At 35.7% G+C, this 14,381-nt stretch overlaps 1 protein-coding gene across 1 annotated transcript in view; it reads right to left on the bottom strand.

Moving 5' to 3' along the window:
• Positions 1-14,381, bottom strand: part of LOC143208146 (alkaline phosphatase) — a 491,340-nt gene that overhangs the window by 220,340 nt on the left and 256,619 nt on the right. The gene's annotated exons all lie outside the window — the stretch shown is intronic.

Below are 14,381 nucleotides of genomic sequence, written 5' to 3'. Positions count from 1 at the left end.
GGTACTTTATCGTCGTTTTTTGACATTCATTTATCATACAATTATAAATTTCAGTACATCGAGAAATTAAATAATACAGATTAAAAGCAAGTTTCGTTATTGTGACCATTCACATATAAATGCGCACACCACTTCTGCGTGATGCATGCGCCAATTTAATTTCCAGTTTACATGTTTCTTCCTCCCGCTTTGAATTTTCCATTACAGGCAAGAAGAACGTATTATAAAGACCGTTCTAAGCAGACAGAGGACACTGTCACTTGCAGGAACATTTCCTCCAGAGGAAATAAAATACCTTTCTCTCAATTACTTATTTTCTCTCCTCAAGAACAACACAATTTCACTTATCAGCGACTTCGCAAAATGGTGTAATCACGTTATGTATCTGTCAAATGAGGATCGTAAATAGAAAAAAATTAAAGATTCTCGACGATGATCAAAGTGTATTTTATCTCAGCAGATGAAGAGATGTTAGTTTAATAGGCGAAAAGTATTTATATCCTTCCAGTGTTTAATAATGGTTCATTTTATGAAACATCTTTTTATCAACATATTTGTCCCAATTCACTGGGACATGATCGTTCGGATAATAGAGCAGTTACCTAAATACATAGGATTTGCACTCTCAATCACAAATTCATCTGACAATGAGTTACAATTCATGCCAAGAAAAATACTAAAACTATATCACTAATTACAAAATTAAATGACGACAATAATAGAAAATAACTGTACTGGTTACTAAATTACAAATTAGCATTACTAAATATTTGTAGGTTGATGATAGATTAAATAAATCTGTATTAGGAGAGTCGCCAGATCAGGGGAACTGACTCGAATTGAGGGGAAAGGGTTTGTCTCCCTCTCCCTTTCCCTCAGTCACGCGACAGTGAAGAAACGCATGATGTAACCCAGGCGTGGGCTATTTTGCCTCAATTGAGGCAAAACTGTCCCCACCGTAGCGCCCACTGTCCCCCACCAGCATCCGCCGTTACTATTGGTTACTATGTAGGAAGGACGCGTTTCGCTTGTCGCAAGCAGTGCGCAAGCCTCGTGCATCGGAGCAACAAGGAGCGCCACCGAAAGGAAGCTTGGTGGGGGAAGCAGGCGTTTGAGGGGCTCCACCCGTGCCCACGCCTGATGTAACCGGACCCCAGCGGTAACGTGGGGAATAGCGTCGTGGAAGGGGAAGTTAGAGTGGGGGGACAAGTCTAATCGGGCGACTCTGAACCAGCTATCATTTGTCCTTGGTATAAAGCAGTTTTGTTTCGTTCTACACAAAACATTGAGATATTGTAGCTTGTCTCGAACAATCCGCATATTCTAATCTCATTATTCGTCTTATTTGTTACAAACAGAAAATTGTATATTGTCACTGTGACAGTAGACACGTGCTATCTTTTTAATAGGGAGTTCAATGATTCCCTGTCCTTATAAATTTCTAACTGATGTTAACACATGCAGTTCTTCAATAAAATAATTTTCTCTCAGCAAGTTTCAGTCGACAACACAGTTTCGCGTTCCGGATCTGGCAAATGGAGACAGTCAACAAGGAAAAAACGGAATCAGATGTCTGACGATGATCAAAGTGTAGTTTACCTTCGGAGAGAGAGCGTCGGTTTAATCAGCCATGAAAGGAGGGAGAATATATCTGTATCCGCGTGTTCAATAAATGAAAGAGAAGTTCCGAGGATTGGCGCCGCTTCGACTGTGCGTTTCAGAAATAATTATACCGAAACGAGGAACCGTATCGACCATGATCACGAAGGTGTTAGCCGGGGAAAGAATACGAGGAACTGCTTCGCCGTCGGGCCGATCAATAAAACTCTGCTTCCACTCTACTTAACTTTGTATACTCGTAAAATTCTATTAAACCGTGCTCGATGAATAGCCACAAAGGGGTGGTGGGTGGAGAGTGAGAGAAAAAACGAGAGAAGAAGCGAAATGGAGAAGGGAACGGCTGCTTTGAACCGTGAATTTCGAGCAAATTAATGGACGAGCGTTCCGGAAGATTCGCGCGACGAGAGAAATATAATTATGCTTGTCGCTCCTATTCGTCGCGCCCGCGGATTGTCGCAGATAATGGGGAATTAGGAACGGTAAATTCGGATCTGCATAATCGAATTGACTCTAATGAAATGTGACTCGATCGAACCCGCGCCCGGAACGGTTTCTCGCACGTCCACCTGCAAGCGTCCTCCACTTGTTAGGCTGTCTTTCGAATTTTGCCTGCATCGCGATCGGCTCCGTCAAATTCGATCGGCCAGGCCCGTTTTCATTTCCCTAATTGCACCACCTCTCGACAAATTGCACGCCGCAACGGTTCCGGTGACATTGATCACTCTGCTTGAAAGAGGGAATTAAGACGGGTCAACTGCAGTGGACAGCGTGCAATTTCAAAGAAGTTAGCGGCTCGTTCCCGGCGAAATCGATCACTTTTTGCCGAGGGTGACGGGAACTCTGAATGAAGTACGACGTGATCCAATTACCTATTATTATTACCTATTATTATTATTAACAAATTTCTGTTAGGAATAACTTATTTTGGCTACCAGTAACCATTAAAAATTATCAGAATTTTTTTTAGGTACCAGTAACAATTATTGATGACTGTGAATTTTTGTATGCTTTGTTTTAGTTACCAGTGACCATTATCAATGAACGGAATTTTATTTGGATTACCGATAATCATTATTTACGAGGACAAAGTTGTTTGGTTACTGCTTATTCGTCGGATTTAATTTTTAAAGTGAAAGAGAGGAATTAATGAAATAAACAGAGATACTTCTTCATTTAAAATGGTTATTCGCAATCAGAATATTTAAACATTAATATTTTTTTATCGTTTTATTTTTTTTTTAGAAAATTTCTTTGAGACAATATTCAGAATGGATTATACTACTTGTGACTTATGAACTTCTTATGAGCAAAGAAGGAATGAGTACGCAAAATTTTTATTTCGCACGGATTCACAGTTTAGTTATTAGTGATTAGTATTTAGATTATTTAGCATTCAGTATGAGTTTACTTTATGATGTTAATTTCTATGTGTAGTAGTGCACAGAATGATTCGATTATAAATTCACTTTGTCTACCATCGTGCTCTACGTGTAGACAGAGTCTATTATGTAAATTGGAGGAGTCTATGTATTCCCTCTACATTTGGAAATGACTAGAACAGGTGTCCTCTGAATGGTGTACTCTTGCACACTTGTTGTTAGACACTTGGACACCTAAATTGCTAGGGCTGTAGTCTCTGGACTCTTAGACATCTGCGTATATGGATATTAATTAGGTAAATTAGGTTTTATTTCCTATAGGTTCAATTTCCCCAGTTTCGCGCTTAATTAGTTCAAAATTTCTATATCTCTGCATAGAACGAGAAAACTTTAAGTCGGAGATAATATTTACCTTTACTACTTAAGAAAATTCGCAGTCACTGAATGATGTAGTTTTACATCTATAAGTTCTTGACATTTATCTTCTTGCTATCACTAAATATTACCATTGTGAGACAGTGTTAAAATTCTTATTCAATTTTATAATTGCAAAGAAAAGAACGTATTAATTAAATTTATACAATAATTACTGAATTAAGAATATTGATAAACATTATTATATAATATTTAGAGACAATTATTTATAAATGTTTACATTATAAAACTTATGATGTTCGTTAAGGAATTTAATGGTTAGAAAATTATAGAAAAATTCGATCAATTGTTATTAAGGAAAAATGACCAACAATAATAGACTCGTATTAACTATATAAGTTAATAGTAAAAATAAAATTCGTGAATCTATAAATCTACAAATACAACTGTATCATTTATTTTCATCGTATGTGCATACGTGTAATAGTACTTTCAAGTCTACGAAAGCAGCACGTAAAGAAACAGTAATACATAGTAGCAACTGATTATATGTATAATAAATATAAGAAGTACAACTAGAGTTCGTATTGAGTAGTATGTTTTATTTCATGGCGTTCTAAGACGCCCAGAAATGGACATTGCAAAAATGTTTAGCACTGTACGGGACAATGGAAGATAAATATCCGAACAGTAGGTAAATTGAATGAAGCAATTACTATATTTCATTCACTTACTCTTTAGCTGACTGGTTCGTTCCCGAATACTGTCCAAATTGTTATCTTCTAATAATGTTTAAGCGTTTCTTACCTGAAATGAGAAGAATTATATGTTAAATAGAGTACAGTAGAGAGAATGTCAGAATTAAATTGTTAATTAAATGAGACAATGAAAATTCTCGAGCTTTTCTGAAATATAAATGGAATACCCGTATAGGATCTTATAGTTTATGAAATTTCAACAGTTTGATTACCAAGGAGACCATTTCTTATAAAGTATATGAAAGTCTCACAATCGAGGCGAACAGTACCACGTTAATATCTCAAAGCGTGGAATTCACAGCATTCTTACCGTCTCTGCCTGTTAAACAATTATTCCCTTGCAATAACAAACCATGCTACCCGTAACAAAAGCTGAGGAAAGAGCCGGGAATTGTGCTATACATAAAGCGAAATAAAAGTTATATCGTCGAATGGTCTTTAAAACGGCGTATCTTCTAATTTAAGCATGATATTGCATTCTCAAGGCGCTATTGAAATCGGCATCAAGCATTTTCTTGACAACCTACCGAAGAGTAGATTTCAAAGGATGCCTGACCCCGACAGCTTCGAGTTTCTCCTCGAAATTCAAGTCGTGAGAATCGTTGAGTCTTAACAATGCTCAATAATTTTTAATGGATTGGTGCTTTGTATATCTCCTATAATTTAAACAAATAATAACCTTTCATTTAACAGTTAAATTGAAATAGCAGACTCAGCATTCCTTTCCTTTTTTGTTTAAACATTAGGGGTGGGCGGGTACCCAAAAATTTCCACCAATTGTAATATGTGGTGACCCATCCTGTATAATAGAAAGACAAGATAATATGAAAAGTTTCTTTAAGCTTCGCCAAGGTTCTTTCTGTCAAAAAAATATACACAAATAAAGATCTTAGTGACTCGAGATTCAATCTGAAAGATAAGAAACAAAACAATAAAGATAAAGGAAAGGTGGGGAACAGAGAAAGAAGATGGAGACCCTGCTTAGAGAACAGAGGATAAATGGAAAGGAAAAGAGAGGATAAGAACAGTCAAGATAACACAATGAATAAGCTAGAAATGGCGAAGTAAAATACGTTGCGGAATAGTGGAAGATAAGGCCAATGTTACTTTAGGCAATGTACAGCCAGTCGCAAAAGTCCACAAGTGCACACCTGTTTAACGAAAATGAAAACAAGGGAAGTTAAGTAACAGAGAAAATGAGAAATAAAATGAATATATTATTCCTGTGATTTTTTAAAACGCGAACTTTTGTTTTAATAACGTAAAAACCTACTCTTATTTTACGGTAGGACTACTGTATTCTATCGAACCTTCTCGACAGACTACTAAGCCTATCGCGAGCAAAATAACCAACTAATTAAAGCCGCATACGAGATACAGGAGGAGACGTAACATTCAATGTATTTTCATGGCCCGATTTTGTGGGGTTCAAGAGCCTCATTACCATTTCCACGGCTGCCGCAACATTACCAACAGATTATTGAATAGCGTTTGTTACAGTGGGAATTGAAACCTCCATAAATTCAATTTTTTAGCTGTGTGACTTTTCAATTATGAACACTGACATACACCTAACAAAAGTAACATTTAAATAACGAAAATATCACCCTAATCAACGTACAGTAGCGGAAAAAAGTTTAAGACCGCTCTAAAGAAGACAATAACTTTTTAAATATTGTACTATAGGATTTGAACTTTTTTGGGAAGCTAGAGCAATTAGTTTACTAAAGGAATGTAAGAAGAAATTTTTTCAAAAATTGCAATTGATCGGAATTGTTGAAAAAATACTAAAAGTTGAATTTTTAACTTTTTTACGTGGGCCTATATTGAAAATTTAAAAAATACGTTTTGTAGATCTGTGTCAATTAAACATATTCTGAAAATTTCATCATAATCGGTCGACGTTGCAATGAGCTACAAATGTCGACCAATCTCGATGAAACTTTCACAGTGCACATAATTGACACAAACCTACAAAATGTACTTTTTCAATATAGACCCACGTAAAAAAGTTAAAAATTCAACTTTTAGTATCTTTTCAACAATTCCGATCAATTGCAATTTTTGAAAAAATTTCCTTTCACATCCTGCAGTAAACTAATTGCTCTAGCTTCCCAAAAAAGTTCAAATCGTATAGTACAATACTAAAAAAGTTATCGTCTTTTTTAGAGCGGTCTTAAACTTTTGTCTACCTTGAATATTTTTGTTATTTGTAATAATATGGAAAATATGGTATATAAAAATTGCATGGTATAAAAGGGGAAATATTGTTAAGTAATGCAAACACATTTTTGTGCGCGAAAATGCGAAAGAATTATTCATCGAATTAGGAGAAATGAAGAATGTTTTAACGGTAACAACGAACACGAATGACAAGTTAATTCGTCGTTCCCAGTTAAAAGGTTAAATTTTGGGCGACTTTTGCGCTGGTTGGAAGGAAGAGATAATATTACGCCTACGTAAATTCGTACTGAAAAAGTTGAAAATAAATTGCTAGACGTCCGAAAATTGTCTCGTTTTACCTTCGCTCATACCGACAAATTCTTTTACACATATATGTATTATACTTACACATATTATGAAATATGCAGGTCATGCAGCTTTTATCCCATTGAAAATAAAATTTACAGAACTGTTAAGCGCTAAGAATTATGGTTCGTTGAATACCTCTCTCTTCTGCATAAAAATTAGAATATATTTAAAGACACTAAATAACGTTCCATATTTTATATGTATACATAATGACATTTATCTTGAGTACACTTCTTGTATTTCAAAAGAATAATAATTATAATAACATTCATTGATCAAAAGCTGGTGTTCATCTCAAATTTTAATAACTACTTCTTCTATTTCAAAATTAGATACCAAAATAGCCATTACAGTGTTCAATAATGTTGTTATTAAAAGCTTATAAATATTAAACAGTTAGAAATTATAAATTCATCAATGAAATTAGTTTCATGTAAAAACCCTCTTAAATATTCATATAATTAAAGTTTTGCCATGTAACTAGAGTATTATTAGCATTTTCCATAAAATACTTAGGTAATAAAGTAGCCCAGGGAGTGCTTAAAAATGTTGCTGGTAAAAAAATTACTACAAACATCAAACCTTTTTATTTCATACAAGTTTATTATTAAAATTCTTTTTACTTCCTCTGGTTAATTATGTTTTCCACTGTAGGTTAAATTCATTTCATTTTCTTGTAATTTAAAATTTCTACGTATTTTAATTACGATTTAAATTCGGTACCTTTCCCGTACAGACGTACTGTTTGGGTTATGTATGGAATCTTCGCCATTTCTTTCTATTTCTTTTAGTTTCTTCTTGCATTTTTCTATTTCCAGCTTTTTCTTACCTTGTCGCTTTTTCTTGGATCGTTCACTATTTTAATATATCTTGTTTAATCCTTGTATTATCTCTGTTTCTATTGCTCAGAAGCAACACTCTCGTGTGCAGGGATTTCGGTTTAAAATTGGTACTCCCCTTTCAAAGGTCCCACCGGTGCTCGCACGAAGTGGTGTCGTGAGTGAGTACGGGTGTACTATCCCCAAGATATCTGAAGCACTATTAGGGTTTAGGCTTAAGTCGGTTGGATTTTGTCTCTTGTTCTATGCCGGTCCATTGCATCTCTTTTAATTTTCTTTCACTTTGAAATCTTATATTTAGTAGTTTAATTTCAGAAGAATTCAGTCCAAGCTATCACAATCCTTTGTGGGATTCTAGATTCGAAATTAGGTTCAATCTCCTCTTATCCTATGTTTTGTTCTCGTCGTTTCATTGCCCACAATATAGCGTAAATAAAATGGAACGTCTACTCGTGATATTAGCAGGTTTCAGCTTGATAAATATCTTTTTTAACAAATGACAAAATGTTATTGCACATTTTATTAATTGTTTCATGTTCGATATACTTGTTATTCAGTAGCTTATGCACAACACACTGAATAGATTTTGTGCTCACATCAGAGTCGCCAGATCAGGGGAATTGACTAGAATCGAGGAGGAAAAGTTACTACTTCTCTGTCAGTACAGAAGCGTGGAGGAACAGCATAGTAGAAGAGGAAGGTAGAGTGGAGACACTGCTTGCGGTATCATTTTGTCCTGTACCACAAAATTTACATTTGCATTCGTGGAATGTTGTCGAAGTAAATATTGTGGACAATATTGAGCACGTTATACTTAAATCTGCAACGACATAACATTTTATTGCAAAACCTTAAGAAATGTATTATCTTTTTGTCGCTTCGTGTAGTACGAAGTTTCAACTTGCTAGCAAACATTTCTACCAACGTGATATTTGCGGCACAATATAAGAACTTCCCGGCGCGGCTCGTCAGAATATTTGCTCGAACAATTTGTTGGGAAAGTTAAATTGAACGGTTCAGAAAATTCCCGAAGTTCGTTAATATTATTTTCACTCGCACGTTATGTTCGGGGAAAGTTTCGCGGCGTTAACGGGGAACTAATTACCTGGCTCGGGGAGAACCGATCGCCAATACCCCGACGGGACGGTCTATATTCGAGAATGATTGTTTTCATTGGAAGCGTTTCCCGTGCGAGCGGTGTGCGACAGGACGGAAATCGGCCGCGCGCGACACGTACCGGCCGGAATTCATTCCGGCATCAAGAAACTTCAGAAGTCCCGGGCCGGGCCCCCGCAGTCCACGAATTCAGATTTCATTGCACGTTTACCGTACTGTCGCCCCAGACAAATCGTATTTTTACCGTTCTGAAAGTTGGAGACGCGTGCAACCGCATACACCGCGATGGCGACGACCCCGAACGGACAAATACGAGGATAAATGGAGGATATCGGGGACATGGGAAAGAGAAACCCCGCTCGGCGGAGACGTCACTGGCATTTGCATCGGTTTGCCTGAAAGCAGCCGTCTTCCGTGTCACGGCATCGTATCAGAGTCTTTGATGACTTCCACGATACTTTGCCAGTCTATCCTCCCGCTGGTTCTTTCCATCCCCACGATTTTTCTTCTCTGTTTCAAAGTTGTTGCGACGAACTCGACTCCGACAGTCGATTACTTGACGATTAATAACGTTGGTCGTGTGCCGACGTGATTTATAATCTCGAATGATCCGACACCGGTAATAGTTGCACTTAATCGACCTTTGATGCGACTTATATTCATGTGACACAAACTTTTTAAATTTCATATTCTGTTTTGCATTTACAGTTGGACACGCACATTAAATTCTAAGCCATACCTGCAGAGTTTCTATTTCTTTGAACAATTTTTTAAAGAACGAGCTGGCTAGCGGTGTAAAGAATTTAACCTTTGTTGTGGTAATGTTTACTCAGACTATGAAGTAAAGTGGTACCTCGGTATACGTCTGCTTTGGAGTACGTTCAATTCGGAATACGTTCTGTTTGGACGTGACAAATTTTGCTCGGTATACGACTTCTGTTCGGTATATGACATACATTTTTTGTGTAAATTTTGCGTCATTTTAAAATAATCATCTCAGAGGAAAAATTGAATTCATATATAATCAATAATATTCGGAGTTGATGTATTATTAACTGACTGATCATACAAGTGAGGACAGTCAAACCAGCTGAGTTTTTTCTTTTTGTATTTTAGCATTGAGCAGTGTTTAAATTTAAAAATCTGTAATGAAATCTCTTTTTTTATTTATGTGTTTAAACAGCGTTTAAATTATTTTACAACTCCATTAATGTAGGTATAATATTAACAGGAGTTTTTTTTTACACGAGAACGGTTTAATCATTTTTACATTACTTCTTATGGGGACGGTTGATTTGGTATACGTGCTATTCGGTATAAGTCCAAACATCAGGAGCGGAATAAGGTCGTATACCGAGGTACCACTGTATTACACTGGATTCTTCTTGTAATTCTGTAAAAATTTACTGTGAGACAGTTTTAAGTACATATGTTATTTAGGATAGAAAACACCAAATGTTTCAAGGAAGTTTAAGAAATTCCACGATATGGCCAATCTATATTTCGCTGCAGGTTCTTTCCTGTCTCTTGATTTTTCTTCTATGTTTCAAAGTTGTTGTTACGAACTCGACACGAACAGTCGATTATTTAACAAATAATAATGTTAGTCACGTGTCGAGACGCGATTTATCATCCTGAATGATCCTCCACCGGCAATAGCTATAGCTAATCGTCCTTTAATGCGATTTAAATTGATGCGACAAGGATTTTTCTTGTAACAATGCACTAACGAGTTTCTATTTTGTTTGAATAATAACACAGATTGCAAATCTAGTGAACATAAAGTTCATTACAGTAGTATAATAATTATACAATAATATCAATTTAATATTAAATTATCTCCTTATTTAAAAGTGTGTGCACCAGGACAAGGAATTATCTTCGTTAAAGGAAACAATACAAGTGAACTAAATAAACAAACAATAATAATAATAGCAGATGAAAAGAAACAAAATTGGTAGGAATATTATTATTACGAGTTATTAGAACAATATAGTCATTCAAGGTCTATTAAACAGATATATGAGGTATGATGTTGAATCTTGAATAAACATTGGCACCTATCACAGATTAAATGTATTAGTTGTACCTATGAATATTTAGTTGGAAATGAAATAAAGTCAATTGGATGTTTATACGTGAAATATTCGCCGACGAAAATGATCGATAATAGCCAACAAATAGAATGAGTTTATGGAAAGCATTAATCGCGTTTATACGACGGACACAACGTTTCGCGAGGCCCGACCGTTTCCGAGCGCGATTAAACGGCGGGGAAATATTTGCAGGGCTGCAAAGAAAATAAATTGCCAGGCATATGCGTCCGCGAACAGCACGTTAACGAAAATGTTTCCGCACACAGATAGCATTTTCCGCAACCGTATGCGCGGCGCGAGTCTCTATTTTCCGAGACTAGGCAAGGACCCTGTTTTCCAAAATTATAACGATAAAATAGGAACCTTTAAATTGAGAGACAACATTACTGTAGATCTTTATGCTAAATAAAAATTTTCTCAATTGTAACAAGCTGGGATGAAAAAGATATGTAACTTCTTGCTGAATATGCTTAATAGGTTGAAAGTAATATAGTAGTATTATGCCTTTATGTCAATAACTGTTTAGTGTAACTTTTTAGAACTTCTTTAATATTTTTATTGATACATAGCAAAATTATTTCAGATTTTTATGCTCTTTGATGGTCACAGATGAAATTATAGAGTACATCATTGAACATCGTCTAAAAATTTTGTTATCGACATAACAGTTAAATTTTTCAAATGTTTTTACTGTCTTAAATTGGACCTACCCCCATTTATATCACAAATGCATAAAATCCGTAGCCTACAATTTCTCAAAATTGTTAAAATTAAGACGCGTGAATTTACTGGATTTGGAGATAAGGAAAACAGTAAAATGTTACATCCACAGTTTTAGGCTAACAATAAGCAGGACTTTCTGGAAAAGAGCAAGCACGCTTCGAAATTGCCAACGGATACAATGATACATACTAGATCGACGTTCTGACAAGGAGATTATGTCACTCGAACGAAAAAATGCTGACTGTGTGCCCGGCTACCGAAAACTGGTACTAGTGGCTTCGAGCCAGTCAAAACTTTTTATATGTTCCCTGTCGTTCCATTGATCCACGTCATCGCAATAGACCGAAGGATATTCGGGGATCAGAACGAATTAGATCCGAGAACGGTTTGGTGAAGGCATATTTTGGTCGTTCGATGAAATTTGCACCGTAGAAGTACATGTTCATGCTCATGTCTATGCTATGACGGCTGAAATCTGACTGAAAAATTTTTTTTAAGGTCGCTTAACTGCTACATTCGCTGACACAATGTTAACTAACGTAGCCCATCGGAATTTTTAATTCAACCATCACATCCTTTCACACGATTTAAGAGCTAATAATTAATACAGAACACTTTATTAAACGATTGATACATAACGGAAAGACTCGAGTCGTGAAAAACACGACAAAAATTTATTCAAAGAATTCATTAAAACTAACGGATATACCAAAATAAAGGAAATTAACTACCTTCAATTTGGTTCCGTTTAAGCCAGACCTTGCTCCCTTTCCTGCTGAACATTTTCGTTAAAAAGTTTTTATTCATTGCTCACGCGGTTACGCGGATATTAAGGCGGATTGAAAAAAAATTCAATTACTTAATGAGAAAGAAGATTGAATCGCGGAAATTAGGGAAACAGGTTGCCAGCTGTCCCATATTTTACGTCGCATCATTTTCTTTCTCTTTTTTTTTTTAAAGAGCTCAAAATGAAGCAGAATATGAGGTCGATCGGCGATGCGAGAGTTACGACCTCCTTATGCACACGAATGGAATATCTTTTCCTCTCCATGGACTGCTCGATGTACCGCGATTCATTTTGTCGCACTGCTCAGACAGGTTTACATTAAAAAATGAAGGAAATGCCTGGGATGCAAAAATTATGTGCTGTTCCTTTTACGAAGTTAGTATTTCAGTGATTTTGGTTTACGCTTTTAACACTGGATTCACGGAACACTACAAGTAATTATTTATTTTACATTACTTTGTGAATATAACAAGAACGTGTCTGTCCAAATTATTAGCTATTTTTTAAAAATTTGTACCCAAGGAGATATATTTTTTGAGTAGTTCCTCATGGATGTGTTTATTTATTACATATGTATATTTGTTCTTTATACATATATTTACCTATTTATTACGTAATGTATGAATTTTTTGATAAGTATATGTTTCTAAATATACGTTTTTTATTAGGGATGGCATTCCGGGTACCCGGCCACCCCTATTTTCTATTAAGAAAATAAAAATTTGTGAAGTATCACTGATATATTCTTAATCTCATAATATTAACTTGAATCAGCCAAAATATAATCGATTAATCTTATTTTGAAATAGCTCAATTAGCAATGCGATAACGTATCATACATTACAAACGATTGTACATATTAGTGATTTATGCGTTGCAGAAAATAAATGAGCCCAGTCTCTTTAAATGTCAAAATGAATGAAAATAATTCGTGTACATTATATATATATATCGAAAGATGAAATCATAAAGAACAGAAAGATGAACAGATTAAAGTTATCGGTCGGATAAATGTTACGGAACGTTGGAAATATATTAATTTTTAATGTGGATCACTGTTGGTTTTATTATCTGTAAAATGTACCTCGCGAAATCCATTTAGCAATGTGGTACTAATACCACGGTTGTCCTGCACATTATGCGCAACAAGCACGTCAGGTATTACAAAGGTAATTCCCTAATCGATGGACTGCACGTGGCGGACAAATTTCATGACCGGCTCGTTCCCCAGACTTGGCACCGCTTGATTATGGTCTTTGGGGCTATCTAAAAAGAATGATGTTTACAAGGATTCGCCGACAACATTTCAAACGTAGATTAATATACAGGGTATCCCATGTTAAGATTCGAGCACAATTATTTTCCACCCTGTAGCTCGCGTCGTAGAGAAATATTTCAAATAAACTTACTTTCGGGAGAGACATCTTATGGTGGTCACAAATCTTCATATTTTTATTTATGTTAGTGTGTAGCCAGTGTAGCCTATTCCGAGACGAATTTATTGTCCTGTAACATATTCATCTTCCAAGGTCAATTAAGGTCATTTATGGTTATTTAGTGTCGTTCGATATTTAAATCAACCCCTTGCCGTATTTTGACGAGCCGGACTCGTGATGAAACTTTTTAACAAAGTCCAGTGGAGGCTTAAGTCAAGTGGTAAAAATTTTGGGGCCCTCAAACTCAAGTTAGAAACAGAAGTTACAAGAAAACTCTCATAAACTTATTAACAAAAAAGAAAAGTAATGAAAAATTTCATACCGTTACACATTAAATAAATTTATTTAGAATTCGGGGCCCTATGGTATCCCGGGGCCCCACGCGGCCGCTTAGACCGCGTTGGACAAGTCTAACAAATATGAATGTTACGAGTTTTTTTTTAGATGCAATAAAATTTGATTCGTTCGTAATCAATATTTAAGCATTAAAATAAATGTAGCCATACAAAAAACATAAATTTTCTCTTCTCTTCTACGACATTTTTCGGGATAAAGACGTTCTAATCGCTGTAACTGTAGAAGAAAAGGTACGGCATGGAGTTAACTAAACGGAGGCACGTTCACCTAGATAAGATTTGTGATCACCGTGAGATGTCCACCGAAACAGAATAGATTTTATTTGACACATCTTTTCACAACGATTTATAGTGTGGGTAACAA

The sequence above is a fragment of the Lasioglossum baleicum genome, chromosome 4 (assembly GCF_051020765.1).
Source record: "Lasioglossum baleicum chromosome 4, iyLasBale1, whole genome shotgun sequence".
NCBI classification, from domain to species: Eukaryota; Metazoa; Arthropoda; class Insecta; order Hymenoptera; family Halictidae; genus Lasioglossum; species Lasioglossum baleicum.
Note: the sequence above shows the minus strand (reverse complement) of the source record. Positions and strands in the feature narration are given on the sequence as shown.